The sequence below is a fragment of the Cervus canadensis genome, chromosome 7 (assembly GCF_019320065.1).
Source record: "Cervus canadensis isolate Bull #8, Minnesota chromosome 7, ASM1932006v1, whole genome shotgun sequence".
NCBI lineage: Eukaryota > Metazoa > Chordata > Mammalia > Artiodactyla > Cervidae > Cervus > Cervus canadensis.
The window spans coordinates 46,272,021-46,297,614 of NC_057392.1; the positions used below are offsets into that span (position 1 = coordinate 46,272,021).

At 39.7% G+C, this 25,594-nt stretch overlaps 1 protein-coding gene across 7 annotated transcripts in view; it reads right to left on the reverse strand.

The window, feature by feature from the left end:
• ZNF148 (zinc finger protein 148) overlaps positions 1–23,420 on the reverse strand; it is a 141,274-nt gene extending 117,854 nt beyond the window's left edge. For 2 of the 7 annotated variants that reach the window (XM_043473201.1, XM_043473205.1), the window contains exon 1: positions 23,189–23,418. The gene's annotated coding sequence lies outside the window, so the exon portion shown is untranslated. Of the gene's footprint in view, positions 1–8,819; positions 9,065–17,291; positions 17,403–22,311; positions 22,539–23,188 lie in introns of those variants that run through there. The other 5 variants (XM_043473203.1, XM_043473208.1, XM_043473206.1 and 2 more) reach the window with 5 other exon arrangements.
• Positions 23,421–25,594: the final 2,174 nt, after the last annotated feature.

Genomic DNA, 25,594 nt, shown 5'->3' on the forward strand with positions numbered 1-25,594 from the left:
TAAGCAGGGTGACAATACACAGTTCTGGGCCTGGAAATCCAAAGATTAGGGTGCCAACATGGTTAAGGTGAGGGTCCTCTTCCAGGTCACAGACTTCTCACTGTATTATTACATGGCAAAAAAGGGGCAAGTGAGCTCTCTTGGGGGCCTCTTTTCCAACAGCCCTAATCCCACTCATGGGCTCTCCCCCATGACCTAAAAATATCCCAAAGGACCTAATTCCCAATAATATTATGCTGAGCATTAGGATTTCAACATTTACATTTCAGAGAAATTCATTCAGACCACAGCAAGGAATAAATGGAAAAAATTTTAATGCATTTTCAAGAGAAGAAAAACTAAAAGAATCTGTCACTAGCAACCCAAACCCTGGCTGAAGAAAATTTTCTGAACAAGAAAAACAGAAATACAGGTACACACAACACATTATCTTTTCCATCATTAATTTTCTGTTGTTGTTCAGTCACTAAGTCATGTCCTCTCTGCAACCCCATGAACTGCATGCAGCACACCAAGCTTCCCTGTCCTTCAATATCTCCCAGAGTTTGCTCAAACTCAAGTCCATTGAGTCAGTGATGCCATCCAACCATCTCATCTTCTGTCACACCTTTCTCCTCCCTCCCTCAATCTTTCCCAGCAGTAGGGGTTTTTCCAGTGAGTCTGCTTTTCACATAAGGAGGCCAAAATATTGGAGCTTCAGCTTCAGCATCAATCCTTCCAATGAATATTCAGCATTGATTTTCTTTAGGATAGACTGGTTTGATCTCCTTGCAGTCCACGGGACTCAAGTCTTCTCCAACACCACAGTTCAAAAGCATCAATTCTCTGGCTCTCAGCCTTCTTTATGGTCCAACTTGCCATTCATACACTACTACTGGAAAAACCATAGCTTTGACTACATGGACCTTTGTCAGTAAAGTGGTATCTCTGCTTTTTAATACACTGTCTAGGTTTGTCATGGCTATTCTTCCAAGGAGCAAGTATCTTTCAATTTCATGGCTGCAGTCACCATCCATACTGATTTTGGAGCCCAAGAAAAATGTTTCCACTTTTTCCCTATCTATTTTCCATGAAGTGATGGGACCAGATGCCATGATCTTCATTTTTTGAGTGTTGAGTTTAACCCATCTTTTTCACTCTCCTCTTTCACTTTCATCAAAAGGCTCTTTAGTTCCTCTTCACTTTCTGCCATTAAAGTGGTATCATCTGCATATCTGAGGTTTTTTATATTTGTCCCAGCAATCTTGACTTCAGCTTGTAAGTCATCCAGTCCAGCATTTCATATGATCTACTTTGCATGTAAGTTAAATGAGCAAGGTGACAATACACTGCCTTGATGCACTCCTTTCTCAATACTGAACCTGTCAACTGTTCCATGTCCAGTTCTAACTGTTGCTTCCTGTCCTGCATTCAGGTTTCTAAGGAGACAGGTAAGGTGGTCTGATATTTCAACCTCTTTAAAAATATTCCACAGTTTGTTGTAATCCATGCAATCAAAGGTTTTAACATAGTCAGTGAGACAGAAATAGATGGTTTTTTTTGGAATTTGTTTGCTTTTTCTATGATCCAGAGGATGTTAGCAATTCGATCTCTGGTTCCTCTGCCTTTTCTAAATCCAGCTTGTACATCTGGAAGTTCTTGGCTTGTGTACTGCTGAAGCCTAGCTTGAAGGGTTTTGTGCATAATCTTGCTAGCATGTAAAATGAGTGCAACTGTACAGTAATTTGAACATTCTTTAGCACAGTCCTTCGCGATTGGAATGTAAACTGACCCTTTCCAGTCCTCTGGCCACTGCTGAGTTTTCCAAATTTGCTGACATATTGAGTGCAACATTTTAACAGCATTATCTTTTAGGATCTGAAATAGTTCAGCTGGAATTTCATCATCTCCACTAGTTTTGCTTACAGTAATGCTTCCTAAGGACCACTTGACTTCACACTCCAGGACTCTTAGGTGAGTGACCATATCATCATGGTTTTCTGGGTCATTAAGCTTTTTGCACACTTCTTCTGTGTATTCTTGTCATCTTTTCTTAATCTCTTCTGTTTCTGTTAGGTCCTTGCCATTTTTGTCCTTTATTATCCTTATCTTTTTGCATGAAATGATCCCACAGTATCGCCAACATTCTTAAAAGAGATCTCTAGTCTTTTCCATTCTATTGTTTTCCTCTATTTCTCTGCATTGTTCACTTAAGAAGGCTGTCTTATCTCTCCTTGCTATTCTCAGGAATTCAGCATTCAGTTGCGTATATCTTTCCCTTTCTCCTTTACCTTTCATTTCTCTTCTTCTCTCAGCTATTTGTAAGGCCTGCTCAAGACAACCACTTTGCCTTCTTGCATTTCTTCTTGCAGATGGTTTTGGTCACCACCTCCTTTACAATGTTAGAAACTTCCATCAGGCACTCTGTCTACCAGATCTAGTCCCTTGAATCTATTTGTCACCTCCACTGCACGTATAATCATAAGGGATTTGATCGAGGTCATAACTGAATGGCCTAGTGGCTTTCCCTACTTTCTTCAATTTGAGCCTGAATTTTGCAATAAGAAGTTGATGATCTGAGCCACAGTCAGCTCCAGGTCTTGTTTTTGCTGATCATATAGAGCTTCTCCATCTTCGGCTGCATCTTAGTTTTCTAGATCATACTTAATGACGGAAACAAAATTTATACTGATACTTACAACAATTACATCATTACATCAAGATGGTAAAAAAAGGGAAATGAGAAGTGAAGTTTCCACACAACAATTGAAGCAGTAAAATGCTGATACCAGGAGACTGCTGTAAGTCACATATACACTAGTAATAACTACAACAGCCACTACAAAATCTATACCAAAACAGACTCAAAACTATAAATAAATATTTTACAATTTATGAAAGAATCTTAAAAAATGTTTTAGTAATCTGCAGGATGGAAAGAAAAGAGAAACAAACAAAAAGCCAGGGAAAAATAACAAAATAATAATAAAAAGGCAGATTTAAGTGTTAATATCTATCAGTAATTACCTTAAATGTTGATGGTCTAAACAGACAAATCAATAAAGACTGGAAGAATGTATTTCTGAAATGGCCCACTATATGCTACTAACAAGAAATTCAGTAACATATATTGAAAGTAAAAAGAATGGAAAAGCTAGTATGGTTTGTTTGTCCGTTTTTCATCAGACAGGCTATATTAATAACACAACTAACCAACAGGGTCAGCTTGATATACATAGAACAGTCCACCCAACAACAGCAGAATTTCTTTTCAAACATCCATGGAATATTCATTTATATCCTGGGCCATAAAACAAACCTCAACAAAACAGTATGGAGCTTCCTCAAAGAATTAAAAACAGAGTCGCCATATGATCCAACAATACCACCTCTGAGTATGTATCCAGATAAAATTATAATTTGAAAAGATTACATGCACCCTTATGTTCATAGCAGCACTACATACAACAGCCAAGACATCGAAGCAATTTAAATGTCCATCAACCGATGAATGGATAAAGAAGATGTGGTATAGACACACAATGGAATACTACTTGGCCATTAAAAAAGTGAAATAACACCATCTGCATTAACATGGATGAAAAGTGAAAGTGAAAGTCACCAAGTCGTGTCCAATTCTTTGCCACTCCATGGACTAAACAGCCCATGGAATTCTTCAGGCCAGAATACTGGAGTGAATCTCCAGTCAATCTTCCCAACCCAGGGATCGAACCCAGGCCTTCTGAATTGCTGGCGGATTCTTTACCAGCTGAGCTACCAGGGAAGTCCATAGTTACACAATGGAATACTACTCAGTCATAAAAAAGGAATGAAATAACACCAACTACAGTAACATGGATGAACCTAGAGATTATTGTATTAAGTCAGAGAGAGAAAGACAAATACCACATAATATCACTTATATGTGGGATCTAAAATACAACACAAATGAACAGATCTACTTAGCAGAAACAGACCCACTCACAGACGCAGAGAACAGACTTGCGGGTGCCAAGGGGAGACTGAAGGTGGGCGAGTGATGGAGTAGGAGCTCTGGATTAGCAGACGCAAGCCAGCGTATGGGCTTCCCTGGCGGCTCCAGATAGTAAAGAAGCTGCCCGCAATCTGGGAGACTCGGGTACAATCCAGGGTCAGGAAGGTCCCCTGGAGAAGGAAATGGCTACCCGCTCCAGTATTCTTGCCTGCAAAACTCATGGACAGAGAAGCCTGGCCAGCTACATGGGATCACAAAGAGTTGGACATGACTGAGCTACTAACAACCAGTATATATAGAAAGGATAAACAAGATAAAGTCCTACTGTCTAGCACAGGGATATTCAATATCCTATGAAAAACCATAATGGAAAAGAACATGAAAAAGAGTATATAACTGAGCCACTTTGCGATACAGCAGAAATTAACACAACATTGTAACACAACTATACTTCAATAAATTTTTTTCTCCCCTGAAAATGTGACCTGTGAAAGACCTCTCAAGAAGTAGAAATCTCTGCAAACCATATATCTGACAAAGGTCTTATATTTGGAATATACAAAGAACTCTTGAAGCTCAAAAATGTAAAAAAAAAGAGATTAAAAAATGAGCAAAAGATATGAACAGACAACAAATAAGTACATACAAATATGTTTAATATCATTATCCATTAGGGAATGCAAATTAAATCTACAGTAAAATATCACTATACACCCATTAAAACAGCTAAAATAAAAAATAACAATACTAACGAATGCTGACAAGGATGCAGAAAATGTCTCATACATTGCTGACAGGAATGTAACATGTAATATGGTATACCACACTGAAAAACAGTTTGGAAATTTCTTATAAAACTAAACATGTGTGCATCCAAGTGTATGCATGCTCAGTCAGTTGTGTCCGACTCTTTGCAATCCCATGGGCTATAACCCACCATGGGATCCCATGTAGCTCAGTCCATGGGATTTCCCAGGCAAATACTGGAATGTTGCCACTTCTTCTCCTGGGCACCCAACCCAGGGATTGAACCATCATCTCCTGTGTCTCCTGCATTGCAGGCAAATTCTTTAATCACTGAGCCACATGCTTTCCAATTCAACCCAGGAAGCTCACTCTTGGGCATTTATCTCAGATTACTGTATGCAAATAAAATCCTATATATAAGGACTTCCTCAGTGGTCCAGCAGTTAAGACTCCATGCTCCCAGTGCAGGGGGCAAAGGCTTACTCCCTGGTCAGGGAACTAATATTCTGCATGCCTCAGTCTTAAAAAAAAAACCTGTACATGAATGTACTTAATCACTTTATCATTAATAGCAAAACACTGACTATACCAAAAGTCCTTCAACAGATCAACGGTTAAACAACGCATTAATAAATCATTAGAAACCACTCTTGACATGACAAAACTACAGAGATAGAAGACAGGTCACCAGGGGACAGGGAGGGGTTTTGGGGTAGGATGCCAATATAAAGGGTAGCAAGAGGGATTTTCTTTGTGGTAACGGAAAAGTTCTGTAACTTCACTGTTGTGATAGCTTCATGAAGTTATATATAGGAGAAAATCACAAAGAACTATAAATCCACAAACAAATCAAGATTAAACAATGGTGAGATAAGACAGCCAGTGGGAATTTGCTATATAACACAGGGAGTTCAACCTGGTGCTCTGTGACAACCAAGAGGGGGACACGGGGTGGGAGGGAGGCTCAGGAGGGAGGGGACATATGTGTATCTACGGCTGATTCATGCTGATGTATGGCAGAAACCAATACAATATTGTAAAGCAATTATCCAAAATAACTGAATTTTTTTAAATGCTGAGAACTGATTAAGTTTGGCAATTTCTGTAACAGTAATGTATTAATACCAATGTCAATTTCCTAACTTCGATGTCTTACTAGTCCTTTATAACATGTCACCACTGGGGAGAAGCTGGGTAAAGGATACATAGGACTCCACTATTTGCAACTTCCTATGAGTTTGTAATTATTTCAAATTAACATGTTTTTAAAAATCATGTGAGTTGAGAGACAGGGCACATAAGCACAGATGAAATTAAGACTGTCCATTAATGGCTAACTGTTGAGGCTAGTCTGGTATACAGCAGTTCATAAGAATGCTGCATTTTTTTATCTTTTTAAATTTTTCATAATAAACAGTTAACAAAATTTTAACAGTAGTGTATTCCAGTTAGTGATTTTATTCTTTTTGCTAAAAAACATTTAAAATTTTTCTGTAAAATAAATTTCTTGTATTTCTTAAATAAAACAATTTTTTAAAAAATCTTTGCTCATATTGGTCTTCTGTCCTACTTGTTTTTCTCATTTTTAAAAAGCAGCACCACAGAAAACATTTTTTAACTTAAAAAGAACTTCATATTTCTTCCTCCAACAATACAGCACTTAATTTAAAATACCCAATTTAAATCTAAATATCCAATTTAGATTTCATCCAATTGCATTTCACATGAAAGTTCCAGTATCTTTTTCTAAAATTAACTGAAAGAATCTTGCTAAAATAGATTTACAATCAGTACAATAACTGACCATTATAGTAATCCTCATAAAACAGATGTCTAAATTCAAGACACCCTAAGACATTTTAACAAATCTAGTTGGGTTTGCATCTGCAATATTGCCAACGACATCCTAATTAACTCCAAATTGTTTTTAAATTTTATGTGGCATTTTTTAATTTTTCAAATGTTTTTTAAAAAGATGATGCTGAAAAGTTTACAACAGTTAACAAAACCATGCTGAAGAATTCAACGTGGAAATACGAAAAAGTAACAATGATTTAGTGAATATTGAGATTCTCATGATGCAACTTAAAATTTTTAATTATTTAAATTTATCAACCAAAAGTTATAAAATACCATTTCCCTCAGTAATAATTAAAATTAATTTTAATTAAGTAAATTAAAATATAATAGAAATAACAAGACCTGAGCTCTCCGTATCCGTAGGACCTTGGGTAAGTCACAGTCTCTCTGAAACTGTTCCCTTATACACATACTCAGAGTTATACTTGTTAATCTTTCAGCTCCAAAACCCTATTAACTGGTGCTCTAAAATATACTTCATAACCTCTGACACATGATCATTCTAATGACAACTCTAAGAAAAGATTTATAACAGATGTGATATAGATACCAATTACATGACAAATTTTAAGTAGAATATCATCCACAATAATTAAATCAGGGCTTCTCAACATCAACACTACTGACACTGCACTGGGATAACTGTTGTGGGGGTTATCATGTGCATTGTGGGATGTTTAGTATCTACCCACTAGATACCAACAGAATCCCCCAGCATGACAACCAAAAATGTCTTCAGACATTGCCAAAACCATCTCTCATGGAGAACTGTATTAAGATTAAAAATTTGCAGGATCCTTTGGAGATAAGAAGCAGGAAGAAGAGAGACTGTTTCTGTGACACAGGAGGAAAAGTATAAGGAAAGACTAGGAATGAACAAAATAAATCATAGCTAGTAATTATAATGAAAATAGCAATACAGAAAGCTGAGGAGAAAATTCACAGGTATTCCATCAGGACCTTTGTAAGCATCTTCAATAAAGACTGCTGAAGATTTTTTCTCAGAACTTAATATGAAATTAACATAATTCCTCTTCTCCCTACCATTTATGAGGCTAAACATCAAGTTACCAACTATTCTTCAACCACTGAGAACACCCACTTGAAAAACACATCCCCCACAGTTAAATATAATAAGCATCTATGTTTTAATCAAATGTAAATATGCTACAAATGCCATAAAAAGCAACATGAATATCCTCAAATCCTTTATGTATTTAAAGAATGGAGAAACGACATACATCTAAGTGCTACAGAGATTAAACGTTCACACATTCCCTTTCTGGCTCTTTAATACTTAGTATAAAATCAACTCGGCCATATTTTCCACCAAACAGACAAATACCCAGTTTCCTTAGTCTATTCTTGGATAGGTCACCAGACTGGGAATAAGAGACCCAGAGTCTATTCCCAGCTGCAAACAGACTGGTAATATCAAGCAAATTATTCACTCAGGTTAAGGTTCTACACCCATATCACGCTGACAATACTGAAAATCTGCCCAGAAACAAGCACTGAGAAACCTAGGGCTTCTTCCTGCACCCAAAGGACAACTGCAAACATATTTTTAGATTTCTTAAATCTAAAAATCTGAATAGGATTTTATTTATAGCAACATTTAACATAGTTGAAATTTCAAAACTGTGTGGTGTGGTGCCTTTATCACTGCCCTTTGTAAAATTAGTAAGAAACGCTCTTTTTAAAATCACACCATACCCAACTGTGTAAAACTCTATATGCAAACTACACCAATCATAATTTATGTTTAAAAAAAAAAAAGCTGTTTTTAATGCAAGCTCTTGGGAAGGGCTTTAACTTTTTCATATCCTAACTTTATCTAGTCTCCAACACAAGTAGTTCTTTCCTGGCACTGTAAAAAGTGCTTCACGAAGTCTGGAGAGAGAAAGTGTGCCCTATAGCCTAATTCTGGAAAGGCCTTTAGGACTGTTCTTACCACTAACCACGCAGGTTTTAGTAGCGCAACCAATATACGGATAGGTATAAGCTTACATTTTTTCGCTCTTGATACCAAGTAAAAAAAGTGTCTAGTAGACCCAAGCTACCCGTCTGACCTTTTCGCACACCGTAAAACCGTAAACACAATACAGACCAACATAAGATTTGTTAAAAAAAAAAAAAAAAAAAAAAACAGGGTTAGGACCGAAAGGAGGGTGTCAATTAACGTTCGTCGGCCCCCGCTGTCAGGCAGACACTTGTTAGCCGCCGAGAAGTCACTCACAAAGTTTGCCATCTCGCTGGGGGAAGGGGCCCGGACTGCGCCGCGGGCCCCGACCCGGAAGACGGGTGTCTGCAAGGCCCCACCGCCCGCCAAGGCCCGGGCGCGACAGCCACCCCAGCAGGAAAAGCCCCAGCTTCGCGGCCCCCCTCCGCCGCCTCCCTGCCCAGGGGCGCACTCACGCGCGCGCGCGCACTCGCACTCCCGTACACACAACAAAAGGAAGCGGTGCGAGCCGCGTGCGGAGCTTTGCTCGGGCGCTCAGGGAAGCCCCTCCTCCCGGCCCCCCCGCGCCGCCCCGGGCCTGCTCGCTCGCTGGAGCGCCCCCCGAGGGCCCGAGGGTGCGCGGATCCCTGAGGCCCGAGTCCCGCCGGCCCGGCCCGCCTCTCCTCCGCTCGGCCGCGCTCGCAGGCAGCTGCGGCGGCTCTGGGCCCACCATGCGCGCAGCTCCGCCAGCCGCTGGGCCGAGCTCCTGCGAAATCCCGGGCGGGCGAGCCTGGGCTCCCTACAGGAGGGCTACGAGGGCTCCCTACATCCCGGTTTTCTTAAGAAATAAAACTATTACAGGGAATTGTCCTTGGTAAAAGTCCCCCTCCACACCGAACCACTATCAAAAGTAGTATTTAACACAACATTCCTTACAATAAATCTTTTCCAGTAACCTCTTCTTTAATCCTTCCTCTTAACTCTTCCACACCTTAGTTTACTCCTTTTACTCTTCCCTTGCCTTCCTGTTTTCAACCAATGAGCTGCATTTTCTCAAAAGAATTATTTTCACTAAACCGTCTTTTCAATTTTACCCTTTTGAAGTTTACTTTTCTAATAATAACAAGCTTTCTCCTAAATCCCTTCCATTACATCTCCCTCTTACCTACACAAACTTGCCCACAAATACCTTCTTTAATTTTTATCAGCATCTATCAAGTCAATTCATAAATAACTTTCTCAGGCACTGCATTTTTTGTTTGATCCTACAATCCCTCAAAGCTAACATCCCCCAACTTAACACACAAATTTGCCCAAAATGGCCCTCAAATTTTGTGAAACTGTGCCAGACAGGCCACCAAAGTCACTGAAAATTCTACTTCCTAAACATACCCCCAATAACTTAACCATCTTTCCAACTACTCTCTACCAATTCATCTGAATCACTTATAACAAGACTACCATATTTATTTCCCCAAAGACTCTAATTATAAAACTTAATCAAATTAACACATTATCTCTATCATTGTATGTATCTACACATGCAGGTGTGTATGTATGTGTTGACAAGTATACAGGGCACCCTGCAAAACAGCAACTGTGTATGTCATTCTAATCCCTTATATATTGGATCCTCTCAAATTTACAAGGAAAACTCTTTCACATGAACCAAGATTTTCAGGCATCCAATCCCTATCTTGTGAAGTCATTTATCTATGTTAAATTAATTTATCACTTTAAAACATACTGTCTCCATTTCTACTATAATCATTCCTCATACCTTAAGATATCCATCATTGGTCTAACCCACACAATCCACTTAAAGACTCAGAACATACCCCTACTCGCCAAGGCCCAGTGATGTCTAAGGCAGGTCCTAGAAACAATTCTAGACCATTGGCAGATTATAGTAAAGTTGTGAATTGAACAAGTGACATCCTTGGGCCATCTTAGGCCTTCAAAGCTCTGGGTGGTCTCCACAGGTTCTTCATTATTAAATTTGGTGACTTACTAAATGTAGAAATAAGAGAAAAAGGGTGACTGACCCAGAGCTAGATTCTGAAACTAATCCTGAAGCAAAGCTGCACTAGGATGGAAAACCAATACTATATTTCATGCTTTGTCATATTTTTCTCACTGCCACTAAATAAGCTCTCTCTTGTCTGGCTGAGTTGCATTGCTGTGCCCCTGAAATTATCACAATTTTGTTAATCGGCTACACTCCAATATAAAATAAAAAGTTAAGTAACTAAACAAACATGCTCTCTCTCCATGAAACATAAAGGAACATCAAAAACCCTGACCTGAACAGGGAGGGTCAGGAAATATTCTTTGCTTAGAGACTGAAAGATGAAAGAGTTCATTAACCATGTGAAGAATATAATGCAAATAGTAAGGATGTGAAGCATACAGCATTTTTCCCTTAATGGTTTAAAATGCCAATTACTGGGACCAGAGCAAGGTACTAATGGAGAATCTCTAAAAGCACAGTTAGGTAAGCACTTGAGAATCAAGTCTTTGATAGTACACGGCAAATGTTAACAGAAGACAAAGTCTGACAAAAATCAATTCTACTGTATAAAAGGACAAGCAAAAGTTTAAGAGCAAAGATGCAAGCCAAAACATTGAAGGCCTGGTCCAGGTCTTGTTCAGTCACGCAGTTGTGTCCGACTCTGCAACCCCATGGGCTACAGCACGGACGATGATAAAGGATTCAAGCCCTGAGGTGATAATGCTGAAGATTTACACCAAAACAAAAAAGGAAGCAATGGTTCAGTTTTAGCTATATTTTGGTTTTGGAATTGGCAACACAGCTCCTCTAGAAATGTTCAATAAATGATAATTAGAAATAAAACAGGAAACCGTACTTAAAACCATACATTTATATGCTCTCTCTTGTAGGGCTGAGTCGAGTTGCCGTGCACCTGAAACTATCACAACACTGTGAATCGGCTATAGTCTAAAATAAAAAGTTAAGTAGAAGTATTTTTTCAGATAATAAATGAAATGAGAAGACAGAGCTGATCAACTTCCTAAACACACTAAGAAATACATCAGATAAAAGTCACAGACAAAAACAAGAAACTACAGAAGCCACTTTAGATTCCTTAGGACACTTCCTTTTACCATCCACCCCATGTTTTCCATTTTATACCTGAACCTCTTCACACATACAAATTATCACCACACAATTCTTGCAGAATTGTGGTTTCTGAGGCATTCAAGTAGAGATCAAAAATCTCAATGTCTCTATCATTCATTATTTTTAAAAAAACAATTATACATGAAATAGTATCTATCATCTTTATAATAACATCATGGATAGTAAGGACTGTCCTTACATGCACAGAGAAGGAATAGGGTTCTGGCTTTGTTTCCTAGGTCGCATTATGTTTTCTCCATATTTTCTCTATTACAAGCTACTCACTGTCCTCTTCATCTTACTTATTCCTATTTAGGTCAACTCCAATCTCTTTTTTTTTAATTTATGTATTTTTTTATTTGAAGGATAACTGCTTTACAGGATTTTGTTGTTTTCTGTCAAACCTCAACATGAATCAGCCATAGGTATGTATACATATATTCCCTCCCTTTTGAACCTCCCTCCCATATCCCTCCCCATCCCTCCCCTCGAGACTGATACAGGGTCAACTCCAATCTCTTCATTCACTTCTATCCATTTACTAGCTTCTATCAGCTTGTCCATGTTCTATTGTCAGTAAATTACTCCATGTCTTTTGACTTTCATATTAGTAACCTCCACCTCAGCTTTCTTCCCCCTTTGTCTCCTTTCTAATCCACAAATATCTCTCAGTTGAATTTATCTCAGTATATTACACATGAATGGTTATGATTTTGCAAGTATAATTTATAAAAACCTTAAAGAAGGAGTGAATGTAACAAACCCATCTTTTTATCTCCATCCTCATGCTACAACAATCCAGATCACTATCATCTCTTATCTGGATAGCCCCTCATCTTATCTCATTTGGCTTTTCTTGGACAACCTGCTTCACAGAACTCAGCTATCCATTCTTCCACTCCTTCTGCTTGACGAAAGCACCAATTGCTTTTTGTTCCCCAAGGCCACTCCCATTGTTCTATCACTAAAAAAATCTCTTTGCAGTTCACATTACTCTCTTAAACCATTCTATCTGCAGCATCTACCAAGCTCCAGAATCCCTCCCACCTTGCTCCCCACAAAGACTTCAGTCCTACTTTGTCCCACATTCAGCCACTATTCTCAGTGACCGGGGTGCTGAAGACCTTTCTGCACACTACACTGACCTTCCTCAACTCCTAAAACCTGCACCTGCACTTCAGCCCCTTACACATATATACTGAAAACAGGTCAGCAATTTCAAGTGCAGTGCCACTAGCACTAGAACTTTAGAGACCTTTTTTTTTAACCACCACTACTTTATTTTCTAGGTCTACACCTGCTCTTCACCTCCTTCTGGCTTCACTTATCTCCCTACACAATTTAAAGCTGTCCATCAACCATTTTAATACGGCCCTCTCCAGAATATCATGACTTCCCATTACATTCACCATGCATTTCCCCAAGGAAAGACAATCTTCACCATCTGTTTTTTCCACACCCACACACTGGGTGTTAAGCATCACCAGAAAGCTACGAAATCTTCTACAACTGACTTATTCTAAATACAACTCTCCATCTCATTGACTAATCCAAATCATTTTCATATTTAAACCCTTAATCTCATCAAATAATCTCTTCCATAAAATTCTCAGATCACAATTTCTCCACCTGTAATCAAATCCTCTTTATAGCTTCTAAAATGCTGTATCTTTTTATCCATCTGTTACTTCTTGCCTTCAGTTTTGGAAGAAGAATTGTTCCTCCTTCTTAAAATAAACTTAAGACAATTCCTATAGCTGATGCTTCCATATTCTCCCAACTCACTCAGTAGATCTCCAAACTACTCTTTTGAAGACCAAAATAATTCCATGTACCAAATCCTATGGCTCACCACCCAAGTTCTTATTCTTTTTGGCAATGACATTTGATTTAAATCGCTGTATCACAGGATTCTGGGGCTTCCTAGGTGGCGCTAGTGGCAAAGAATCAGCTTGCCAGTGCAGGAGACATGAAGAGGCGTGGGTTTGATCCCTGGGTCTGGAAGATCCCCTGGAGAAGGGAATGGCTACCCACTCCAGTATTCTTGCCTGGAGAATCCCATGGACAGAGGAGCCTGGCAGACAACAGTCCATAAGGTAAAAAAAGAGTCAGACACAACTAAAATGACTGAACATACACGCATGCACACACAACACAGAATTCTACTCCAGTCTCTCTGGTTGCTTCTGTCTCCAGTGACTACTAGTCCTCTTTTTAGCCCAAAGAATGGATCTTTTCCCAAGTTCTGTCCAGGTGCTTTCTCCATTTCTCTGCCTCTCAGGGTTTCATCCCTTACTGCTGTTTCTACATTTTCTCTCCTCTTATGGATACCTTCCCCCAGCTCCCCAAAATGATCTTTAAATCATTACCTTCTGCTACAATCTAATCTATTCCTGAGGAATTCGAATACATAACTATTGCTTTTAAACTAAATTCTTCAATGATTGTTTCAAATTACATTTCAATCATTAGTCCAGATAATTTTATAGCTATCAGCACACTATCAAACCCAGAGTTAGTAGCTTCAATTGTCAACTGTACGTACATATTCCCAAATCTCCACGGGAACTCTTTCCTCAGCTGGAGCAGTATTTTTAACTCTAGCTAGACAATACCCCTTGGATACTTCCACTGGTGCCTCACACACTGGTCAATGTGTCTTAAAACCAAAGTAGTCATTCTTCCCCACCAACATGGCTCTGCTAAGGGATATAATAATTTATTTTAATGACACCACCATTCTTACAGTCACCCAAATTAAAAACCCTGGAGTTCCCCTTTTCTTTTTCTCCACTGTTTCCCAAAAGCCCTTTTGCCATCAAACCCTTCAATTCTTTCTTTCAATTATTTCTTACATGGCCCCCTTTCCTTTTATTCCCATTACCACCATCCCAACTTTGATTCTCAATACTTCACACTTGTGTCATAGCCTTCTTTGTCTTCTAGTTACTAGGTTCTCTTCATTGAAAAAAAACAGAGAAACAAACAAAACAGGTCACCAGATTAACACTCTTTAACCCACTCAAAAATCAATGGTTCTCCATTACATACTGAGTCAAGTTAAAACTCTCTGTATTTCCAAAAAATAGAAACTACTCAATTTCCAATAATCATGGAATGGATAAACACACTGGTATATTCACATAATGAACCCCACAGAGCAATGAAAAAGAATGAATCTCACAGTCATATGGTGAGCACAGGAAACCAGATACAGAAGTATGATTCCCCTAATATGAAAACATACAAAACTACTCTGTGTGACAGAGGTTAGTATAGCAATTACTTTTGGTTGAAGGCGGCATAAACTTAGAGGAGACACATGAGGAAACCTTCTGGGATGTTGAGAATGCTTATATTGAACAGGGTGATGATTACATAAATGTAAACCTAAGAGAAAAAATTAAATTGTACTCAAGATTTGAGCATTCTATATAAGTCATTTCTCAACAAATTTTTAAGAACCACTTCAGCCTGGATATTTAGATATCTACTTAACTTTATTTTCCTCCATTCATCAACATGAACCCTAAATTCCAGTTCATGTAGACCACCAATTACTTAATACATCCAGAATTTTTCTATCTGTCATATCACTTCTTTCTGGAGTGCCAACCCTCACCATCATGCCTACTATAATCTTATTTATCCTTCAAGCTCTAAGCTATGTACCAATTCTTCACAAAGTTGAACCTGCCATAGTACTTCTGTCACAGACAGATGTGTACACATTTTTGTTCCAGGACAAACCCTTGAAGAATATGAACATATATAAATGTTTATGTCATATATAAATGTGTATCCTTCACACAGCCTACCATAGAACCTTGCACACAGTAAGTATATAAAAATATTTTCTGACTGAATAAATCCTGGCAGATCATCAAAAGCACCCTCCAATCTAACCCCTCCTTCTCAAACCCATCTATCACTGTCTTCACTCACAGTTCATTCCTCGGCTTACCTATTTAATCATTCAACAAACAACTGAGAACCTACTCATGCAAGAAATTGTATCTATTCTAACCAAACTATCCAAAGACGTAATCCAATTGCAGTTGCTGCCTTTTACATCTTTCCCCAACTCTAATTCCCTAGTCATCTTCCCCTCTTTTCTCCATCCAATCACATCTCACACCCTCATTTATAATCTTCCTGTTATCAAACTAATTCAAGCCCCTCTTAGTTTCTCCTGTAGCCTCCAAACTGGGCTTTCCTCACCTCCAGTCATACTCTGCCACCACACTGTCCCCAATCTATCTTGTATGATATAGCTATCATCAGATTAAGATATCTAATACACAGTCCTTGATTTAATTCTCTACTCAAAAAAGTGCAATAGCTGTATGTTAATGATATATGTTAGCATGCTTTAAATCCTAGATTAACATACTTTAATCCTCAAACCCTCACAATAACCCTTGCCAGAAGGTGTAATGATTATCAGTTTCCTGATGAGAAAACTGGCCTCAGAAAGGAAGTAATTCTCTCCACAACCATAGTGGAGGTAAACAGAAAGGCCAAGACTAAAACCTAGCTTGTTTGCTTACCAAGCACAACACTATGTCACATCAAATACAAACTACTTAGCTTAGCTTTAAAGGCCATCCATCTTCAACTCAAGCCCAACTGAACCTTCCTACCTTATACCATACTCATGAATTCTTCATTACAAATTACAGGTTATGATCAATTAATTCATCATGAAATCAGTTTAGTAAGTGACAGCCATTTTTTTTTCTTTTTAGTCAAAGAGAACAAAAGGAAACATACAGTGCATCCAACATGGTAAGGACAGTTACTGTTATTGAAACTTTGTGTTCTAAACATACATTCATACATGCATATATTAGATGAAGATGTGAAACATTTTCCTTACTGTGGACCATAGTAAAAAAAAAAAAAAAAAACTAAAAAGAAAAAATAACAAAAAAAAACCCTAAAACCAACTCACTCTTCTCCACATCTCCTTGACTTCTCACCACCACGTTTTTGCTTCTGTTAATTCCTCAGGTTGGAATGTTCTTCTAATGTTCTAGTAATTTCTGCGGGTCAGAATCCTGTCTATCCCTTCAAAGACTAGCTAAAATGTCACTTCCCTGCTACTAAATGCAGTCCCAGGCTTTTCCTTAATCAAATGTTTTTTCCCCCTTTTAACTTTAGTAACATTTGGTACTTTTCTCCTGATACATTTGTGATCATAGTGTGTAGTCATCTGTGCTCAAGTCTAGCCCTTCTATTAGAATTAAATCCCAAAGGATTTATCCCTGATTGCATCTAACAATGCTTTTGCACATAACAAATGTGCATTATCTGTTGACTAAAGAAAACTCACCCCATTACTTTCTGAAACTTCAGTTATAAATCAACATCATAATTTCCACTACATTTCAAACTTTTGAAACTCTCATCCTTCAAAGTCTTATCATCTTCCTCCCAAAATCAGTCATTTCAAATAATCCTCTACTTTCAATCTTCTCTTGCTTCCCTTTAACCATAACCTGTCACATATCAATAACTTTTTTCTTTCAGAATCACACTTCCCATCAAGTAACACCATTTCTCCTCCATCTGCTTATATTCTACTTTATTCCTAGTTCTCTAACATCCATAATGGTAAGTCTTACATTCTTTCCTTTTCTCGTCAACTAGACTTCAATTATTTCAATTCAGTTATGGTGAACATATTTCCGTCAGCCTCATTAAATCCTTGTAGAAAAAGGCAGGTTATGAATAAACTGAAACAAACAAAACATATAGACAGTTCAGATAAATTATCTCAAACACTCTCATTCATTCATTTATTCAACAAACATGTGTCTACTGGATATATGCCCTCAATTTTCTTGTCTATTCTATTCTGTAATTCAGAAAGCAGCTCTGAGAAAAGCATTCAGGAAAATGCCAGGATAACAGAGCCAAGTTGACTCATTCTCTTCACTCACAGAGACCAAGTCATTTGTGGGGTATACAGGCTCAAAAAAAAGGAAAAACTAGAAATTTTACTAGATATAGCTGAGAACTGACCCCATCCCCCCACAAGCTGTTCCAAAGGGAGCTCAAAATCTACCCAGCAAAGGTGAATCTGAAAAGGAACAAACCATTAGGAGTAGCTAAAATGAAATAGGCAGAAAGCATTCAGACAAAAATAGATTCAGACTCTAGGTTCATTCTAGGGCTGCAAGAGAAATTTGGAGCAGTTTAGTTCCTCTCCTGAAATCTCTAAGGAATCTTTTCAAATATCCAGCTAAAGTTTGGGACATGTAAATCCTCTCCCCAAACCTAAGCCAATATTTATTTCTCCATTCTCTGAACTCCTAAAGCAATTACTGTCTATAAAACTCATTTGGGAGCTTAATCATAAACCATCTTGTAAGGAACTGTTAACAAACAGAGCCAGAATTTATTTACATATTAAAGTCAGTGTGGTCTTCTTTAAAATAGTTACCTTGGGAGGCTACCACTTATTTATTCACTCCATCTATCCAACCATCTGATGCACTTAACCAACATTCATCTAGTACCTACTGCCACTGTTCAAAATATTTCCAAATTCCTCTTTGGGAGTATATTCCGAAGTTAATTAATAAGTCAACCAAGAAAATCATCCCCATTTCTGTGCTAAACCAAAATTATTTTTTATTCACTCTAATTGATACTAACAGATCCTCTATATTTCTAAAAATCAAACCTTTCAAACTAACAAGATTTGTCCCAATAAGACCATTCAGAATAACATTATGCTGGTATTATTTGTAACTGTGCTATCCTAGAGCGATTATGAACTCCTATAGGATAGGGACCATATTTTACTCATCTTTATAGACTCCCTACCCTCAACAGCACATTACAAGTACTCAATAAATAAGTAAATTGTACAGAATGTGCTAGACATTAAATCAGAAAAGGTGTTCCAAAAACCTTTTGAACACTACCACTCAAAGTGACTACCAAAATACAAAAATTCTCATTTGGAGGTATACTTTTGATACTTGTTTTAAAAAATCAGTTTTCTGAAAGAACTGAGGGTTGTGGGGAGAGAATGGAGTTTTGCTGGAGAGAGATGGGAGGAATGTGGGAGAAAAACAATTGTGTGAGGGACAGCAACATGGGCTTCCCATGTGGCTCAGTGATAAAGAATTTGCCTGCCAATGCAGGAGCCACTGGAGATGCAGGTTCGATCCCTGGGTCTGGAAGATCCCCCAGAGTAGGAAATGGCAACCTACTCCAGTATTCCTGCTGGGAAATCCCATGGACAGAAAAGCCTGGCAGGCCACAGTCCACAGGGTCTCAAAGAGTCCGACACAGCTATAGGACTGAGAACACAAGCATGAGCATTGCGGAACAGAACAGGAAATCTGGAGAAAGAAAGGGTAATTTGTGAAAGAAGGAGTAATTGTGAGAGTGACGAGAAAGACGGAATTTGGGGATACATGTGGCATTGCAAGAGAGATGGAGATTCTGGGAGGAAAAAGAATAGTGGAAGGGACAGGGAATTTTAGAAAAGAATAGGGAATTGTAGGGAAAAAAAGAAAAAATCAATTTTCTGAAATCTTACACAGTTATGGGATTACTTCACAACTGTATTTCTCCCTCTAAAAGAATAAAAATACCATAAATTCCTTGAGGGTAGAAACTTCATCTAACACTTTTTTATTAAATCCCCAAAATGAATTAGACAGATTCTTAAAACAGCTAAAGATCTCTAAGCAGTCATTTAGGCCTGAGGTAAGAAAATCAAAATTAAACCAGCCTCCAGTTCCAAACCAGATTTACTCAGATTAAACTAGCCTCAAATTAGAAGAGAACCTTTGGTCCCACGCATTAGATGTTTCTGCAGGACTATTACAGTTCCATTCTAATCCATTCTGTTGTCTTCCCTTAAATCTAAACGCCTTCCGCAGTCAGATAGCCCTTTTCTCTTCACTACCTCCAATACACACACTCTCTCTCACACACACACACACAATTTTGTCTGTAATACTCACATAATGCTCAGCAATTTCACAGTCCCACTACTAACAGTAAGGTGAATCCTACTTTCTATCAGTCATTCAACAAGTACTTATTAAGCACTTAAGAATCAAGCTGTTGTCAATTTTCCCAGAAATGAAAGAAAGTGTCAGCTCTAGAGCAGGTTACAATCTAGCTACTATTTGCAAAACAAACAAAATAATTACCATAAACAAATACAAGATTTAGCACTATAGAATCAACATGTGAATGTTCTTATTCAAGTAAGGAGGAGCCTCAAGAGCTAGGGTTACTTAAAACAAGACTTAAAAAGGGGAGCAAGACCTTTCTATACTCCCAATATCTGTCACCCTGACTTGGGAATGTTGAACCTCATACCAAATTTCAAAAACCAACATTTCAATAATCTACAATATATGAGCAGCATGCTCTTTCCCACCATATTCCCAACATATTAGTGACTTAAATATGCTAATTTCCTTAATGACTGTCACAAATCTGTCTCACCACTCTACTGTAAATCTCCTTCAGAGCCAACTATATCCAAATGTCTTGAGAATTCTTTACCTTTTCTTCAGCCTCCCACAAAATTATCACCATCTCCACCATAACCTGTCCCTCCCTCATCCTCCTCTCCCTCTTACCAATTTCCCCATCCCCCAGCCCACAAACGAGAGACACATTATCACACCAATCCATTCTTTCCTAATAAACATAAGACCACCACCAAAGCCTGGAAAGAATAATCAAGGATTGTTTCAACCCATTCCCAGATTCCCCACACTAAAACTCTCCAGAAGACTGTCAAAGAATTCTGCACTGCTGACCTGGTAACTACTTTCAAGATGAACAACTATCACTGCCAAGCAACTCTCCCTCATCTCTAAGCAGCAACACTTAGGCTGCAAAGATGCTGTTTCCTACAACCTAGTCTTTCCTAAAGGTCCACCAATCTAACTTCCCTTACTCATCTCACCCAGTTTTTCCAGCCTAATTTTAAATGTTTTTTTCTTTAAGAATATTAACTATATAAGACATCAAATAAAAAAGCTAAAATAATAACTATCAAAGTTTGAAAAGGAAGAGGAAAAAGAGAATAATGGCAATGACAAATCCTTTCCACTCATCATAAGAAGTCTCTTGACTCCTTTTTAATGTCACTTTGATCAATCAAGAAATAAGAATACATACATATTACCTTGAAACCTAGAGAAAAGCATGGTAAGAACTACAAAAATTAATGCTTAGAAGCAGTCTCTGGAAAGTGGGGCTGTAATGGACAGGTGAGACAGGCGTTACTGCTCTTCATTATAAGCTCCCTCAGGACAATTTTTAAAATTACGTACATGTATTATTTTATATAATATAATGGAGAGAAAACAATGATATACTTTATTTAAATCCATTAAACTTACAAAACTAAACTAAACTTACAAAAACTAAAAGAACTGATAATATATAGTGCCAGTGATGGGAAAGGATACTTTCCCTTACTTCTCATACTATAATGACAAAAAAAATGGGTACAACCTGCTATGTAATATATTGAAACCCTTAAAAAGAACAAATAAATCTATAAACATACTGACATAGAAAGTTTTTCAAATCTTTTTAAAATAATCCTGAATTATTTCTATTAAAAAAATTTTAATAAAAGACCCTCTCCACTCAAATGTTAAACTGTATCCTCCTTTAGAGTTATTTCCTAAAAGAAGGAATGACTGAATTTTCCCATCCCTCCCCTAAATTTCTATCTTCCCCTTTAATCCCTCCACCCTCTATATCCATAAAAGGATTTTTCATACTACTCTCTCCTCAGTTTAATTAATATTACAATGTAATGTGCATACAGTCTTTAATAATATAAAAGGTGAATAATTTTCAGATAAACTTTAAGGGTATGGTTTTAGCCCAGGGTTCCCTCTTGGAAATCCAGTCTGGTGTGAGCTCAGCAAACCCTGGGTACATTTCCTGATAGGGAAATGCTAATATTCCCTCCAACCTGGCTCTAGAATCACCTAGTCTCTTCAGGTTCCCCTAGACTTCAAAACAGCCAGTACTGACCTCCTTGCAACTTCTTAAGACCATGAAACAGATATCCTCATCCTCCCTTCTGCAGCCGCACACTTTGTAGGCTGATGCATTTTCTTCAATACCACCATGCTTCAGTGAGGGTATACATTCAGGAACCGAGAGTGGAAAAGATCTCCAACCAGCAGAGAGGAACCAATAACCAGGGTATGGAAGCAATCCTGTCAATCAGACTAATCTGAGCTACAAATGGGGCCTCCAAAGAAGGGCCACCACGCATGGACTCTCCCCACTATTAATTATAATCCTGTGTACTGCAACCCAAGCTGAATAATATGACAACAGTTCTCTTGGACCAGATAAGCTGGGCAGTGAAGAAGAAAACCGCCAAGTCAAGTAATTTCCATTCCAGCATCTGCCAGTAGTGTTCAGTTCACCCAGCCACTGGTAAGTGATAATATTTCAGAATTGCTAAAATCTAAACCCCATGGCCTAGAGAATGCCTGTAGGCCAGGCGTCTTCTTAAGGTCTGCTTCAGAGATTCTCAGATTCACTGGTGCAATTCTAAAATGTCTCAGACCAAACTACAGAGTAAGGTCTCATTCTCAGTGACCCCCAAACACTGTCAGTACCCACACTTACCAGATGTCATCTTACAGAAGAGCCCCAACAGGTTCGGAACTAGGCCATCCTGGCCCATCTGGAATAACTCTTTAGTCTTTGGACCAACATTTACTAATTCTGCTACATCTGTCTATTCTATCATGCATTCTCTTCATATTCTCTGGTATTAAACACTCCCTCTTGCTTCAAACCTACCCTTTCTATTCAGGGAAACTCCTCATATCCCTTCTTTCCTTTCCTTAGAAACCCTTGAGTTCTTTCCACAACGAAATACCTAATGTATCTACACAATGAACACCCCCCGGAATCCTCAAGACTCCTCCACAGCCGCCCCCTGCATTCCTCCACCTACCCGGCATCTTCCCCTCCGGCCTCTCTCCTAGTGCACGCTCCCACTACGTTTCCTGCAAGGATTCCCTTTTCTCCAACCCCTGCCCTTCCCTTCTCCCAAAGAACACATTCAGGCAGCAACAGTGACTGAGGCCTGCGGTGCATAAACCACTGCACCAGGCACAGCAGACAGAGACCCGGTGTCTCCCGAGGCTTTTCACACCCACATCCAGCACCCTCGGGCCACCCCGTGCAACCATCCCACCTCCCTCCCTACCTCTGACACCCGCTTCAGGCCTCGGAGGCTGCCTTCTCGCTTCAACCACCCCCGTCATTATCCTTTCTCAACCCCCCAACCCACCATCCGCGCCCTGCTTCCTCCCGTCCCCCAGCCAGCTCCTGCGTTTCCCTCGGCCTTGGCCGGTCCCGGGGCCACCCCCAGCCTCGCCACGGCTCGCTCCCCCCCGGGGTCAGGCCGTTACCGCCGCGCGCTCCCCCCGCGCGCCGCCCCCTCCCCCTCCCTCGCCCTCCCCCGGGCCCGGGCCTGCCAGGCCGAGCGCTTTACCGCGGGCGGGCGCCGAGTCGCGCGGTCACCGACTGCAGGCGGCGGCAGCTTCAACCTTTCTAGGGCCCTTGAGAGGAGGGGAAGGGGGGAGGGGGGAGAACTTTTGCTGTGGCAGCTTCGGCAACAGCTCCCACCCCTGCGCCTTTCTCCTCTTCCTCCCCCTCCTCCTCCTCCTCTTCCTCCTTCTCTTCCTCCTCCCAGAGCAGTAGAGACGCAGACATGCCGCGTCTAGAGCGCCGCCGCGGTCGCCGCCACTGCCGGCGCGGTGCATTGTGGGAAGCCCCGCACATGGGAAGCGCTCCGCGGTGCCCGCCCTCCTTGGGCCGGGGACCAGGCTGAGAAGACCCAGCGTGGCTTCGATTCCGACGTCTGCGTATCATCAGACCGGCGTGGTCCGGGAAGCTGGCCCTGAGCCGCAGGGTCCCTTCGGGCTGGACCCGGAAGGAAAGCAATTTGAAAAAGATCAGAACTGAGGAAATGTCTTTGAGATGGGGGCCCGGCTTCAGTATAAATCAGTGCCTAACTCCCTGATACTTGGAGCACTCAGTGGTCGGGTGCATTTCAGGCCCAGGGCAAAGGAAGGGGCGGGTGGGGACCCATGTGAAAGGTTATCTATCAGAATTTGGGGACTTTTTCTTTTCTCCTCTCTTCCCCAGCCCTCTCCGCTGTGACCCCCAGTCGTTATCCACTACCATCCCAAATGCTACCTGTCCCGGAGGTGGTAGCCCTGCGCCCTTGAAACTAGAAAACCCCTTTAGTGTCTGCAAACATATGCAAGGTGTGAGCATAGGGAAGGATCAAGAGACCTGGCCCTGGATCCTATTGGGCAAGATCTTACATGGTGTTTCCCCTTCATCTCACTTAGGGCCCAAAACTCTGTATGGCAAAAACTTGGTAATGGTCTATGTAGAGCTAGAATTGCACAGTCTCAACACTTGGAGGACCTTTAAGTGACCTTAGCCAAACTGTGACCTCCTTAATGGTGCCTTTATTCAACTAACATTTATTGGGCACCCTGAGGTGCTCGTGCATACTGCAGTGGCTTACAATTACTCATCTTTGTGTCCACACCCTAGCACAAGGTCAGCCATGTAAAATAGATGCTCACTGAATGTTGATTGTGAGATCAGAAAGGTATCATGGGATGAAATACCTTCATTAAGATTTCTTCATAATAGTCTGAAGATTTAGTTAGCGTCTCTCTGCAATACTTAAACATAACCCCTGAGAGGAGAGGGAAAGGGAAATCATTAAAATATCTATATAACCATTTCTGGAGTTCTTCCCTCGTCCACACCCACCTTCTCACCCCTTGCCAAATGAATCTTCATTTGAATAGTGCTTTTTGGCAAAACTCCAAACTCCTGCATTAGGCACTTGTGATGGCACTGAATTAGATTAGTGTCTGCAAGGTTAATGTTCCCCCAGGCATTAACCTTAGTAAATCATGATGCCTGTTTAGAAATAGCAGAAGCCCAGAGGTTCAGCTTAATTTAGACACAGGTAACTAAGAAAAAGCAAGGGTAAACCACAGCTCCACAAGCAACTTTTCCTGTGCTTTCTTCATTAAAAAATATAAATTTTAATAAGATGACAGTGCATATTCTGAGTGCTAATTGCAACAAAACATGGATACAAGCTAGAGCAAGGGACAGTTATCTGGAGGACAGCCTTCTGGCAACTTCTAGCATCTGCAATGGCATCAAATTCAGATGTTTAAAAAAACACCTCTGGCAGCAAAGAGGCAGACTCTGAGTATTAGGTAATAGGAAAACTAATAACTAAACAGAATTGAAGGCCTGGATATTACACCCAGTAGGCTAAGATTGATTGGCCTATCATCAGGAATAGACCTAGTTCTCTACTCAGGATCATAACTAAGAAATAATAGAGAAATAACTGTCTAACATGGGCAGAATAAAGAGCATAAAGAGGTAGTGACAGCAGAAGTGATGACGGGGGGAAAGTTTAAGCCTTTGGTAGGTTAAACTTCTGGTAATATTTCTCAGAGCCCCAGTTTGCCTTCTTCATGCTCCTCTTGCTCACTTCCCCAATACCAATCCTAGGCATTCAACGTACTTTCCTTCTTTAAAAAAAATTTTTTTAATAATTAAAGACTCACAAGAAATTGCCAAACTAGTACAAGGAGTCCCATTTGCCCTTCACTCATCTTCCCCCAATGGCAACAGAGTTTTAGAAATATATCAAAACCAGGAAATTGACAATGGTACATTATTTTTTAGTAGACTATAGAACTTACTTTTTACCATTTTTAAAAAACATTTGTGTGTGTGTGTATTGCACAATTTTGGGCTTCCCAGGTGGCATCAGTTGACTTCAGTCGCTCAGTCATGTCCGACTCTTTGCAACCCCATAGACTGCAGCACACCAGGCCTCCCTGTCCAT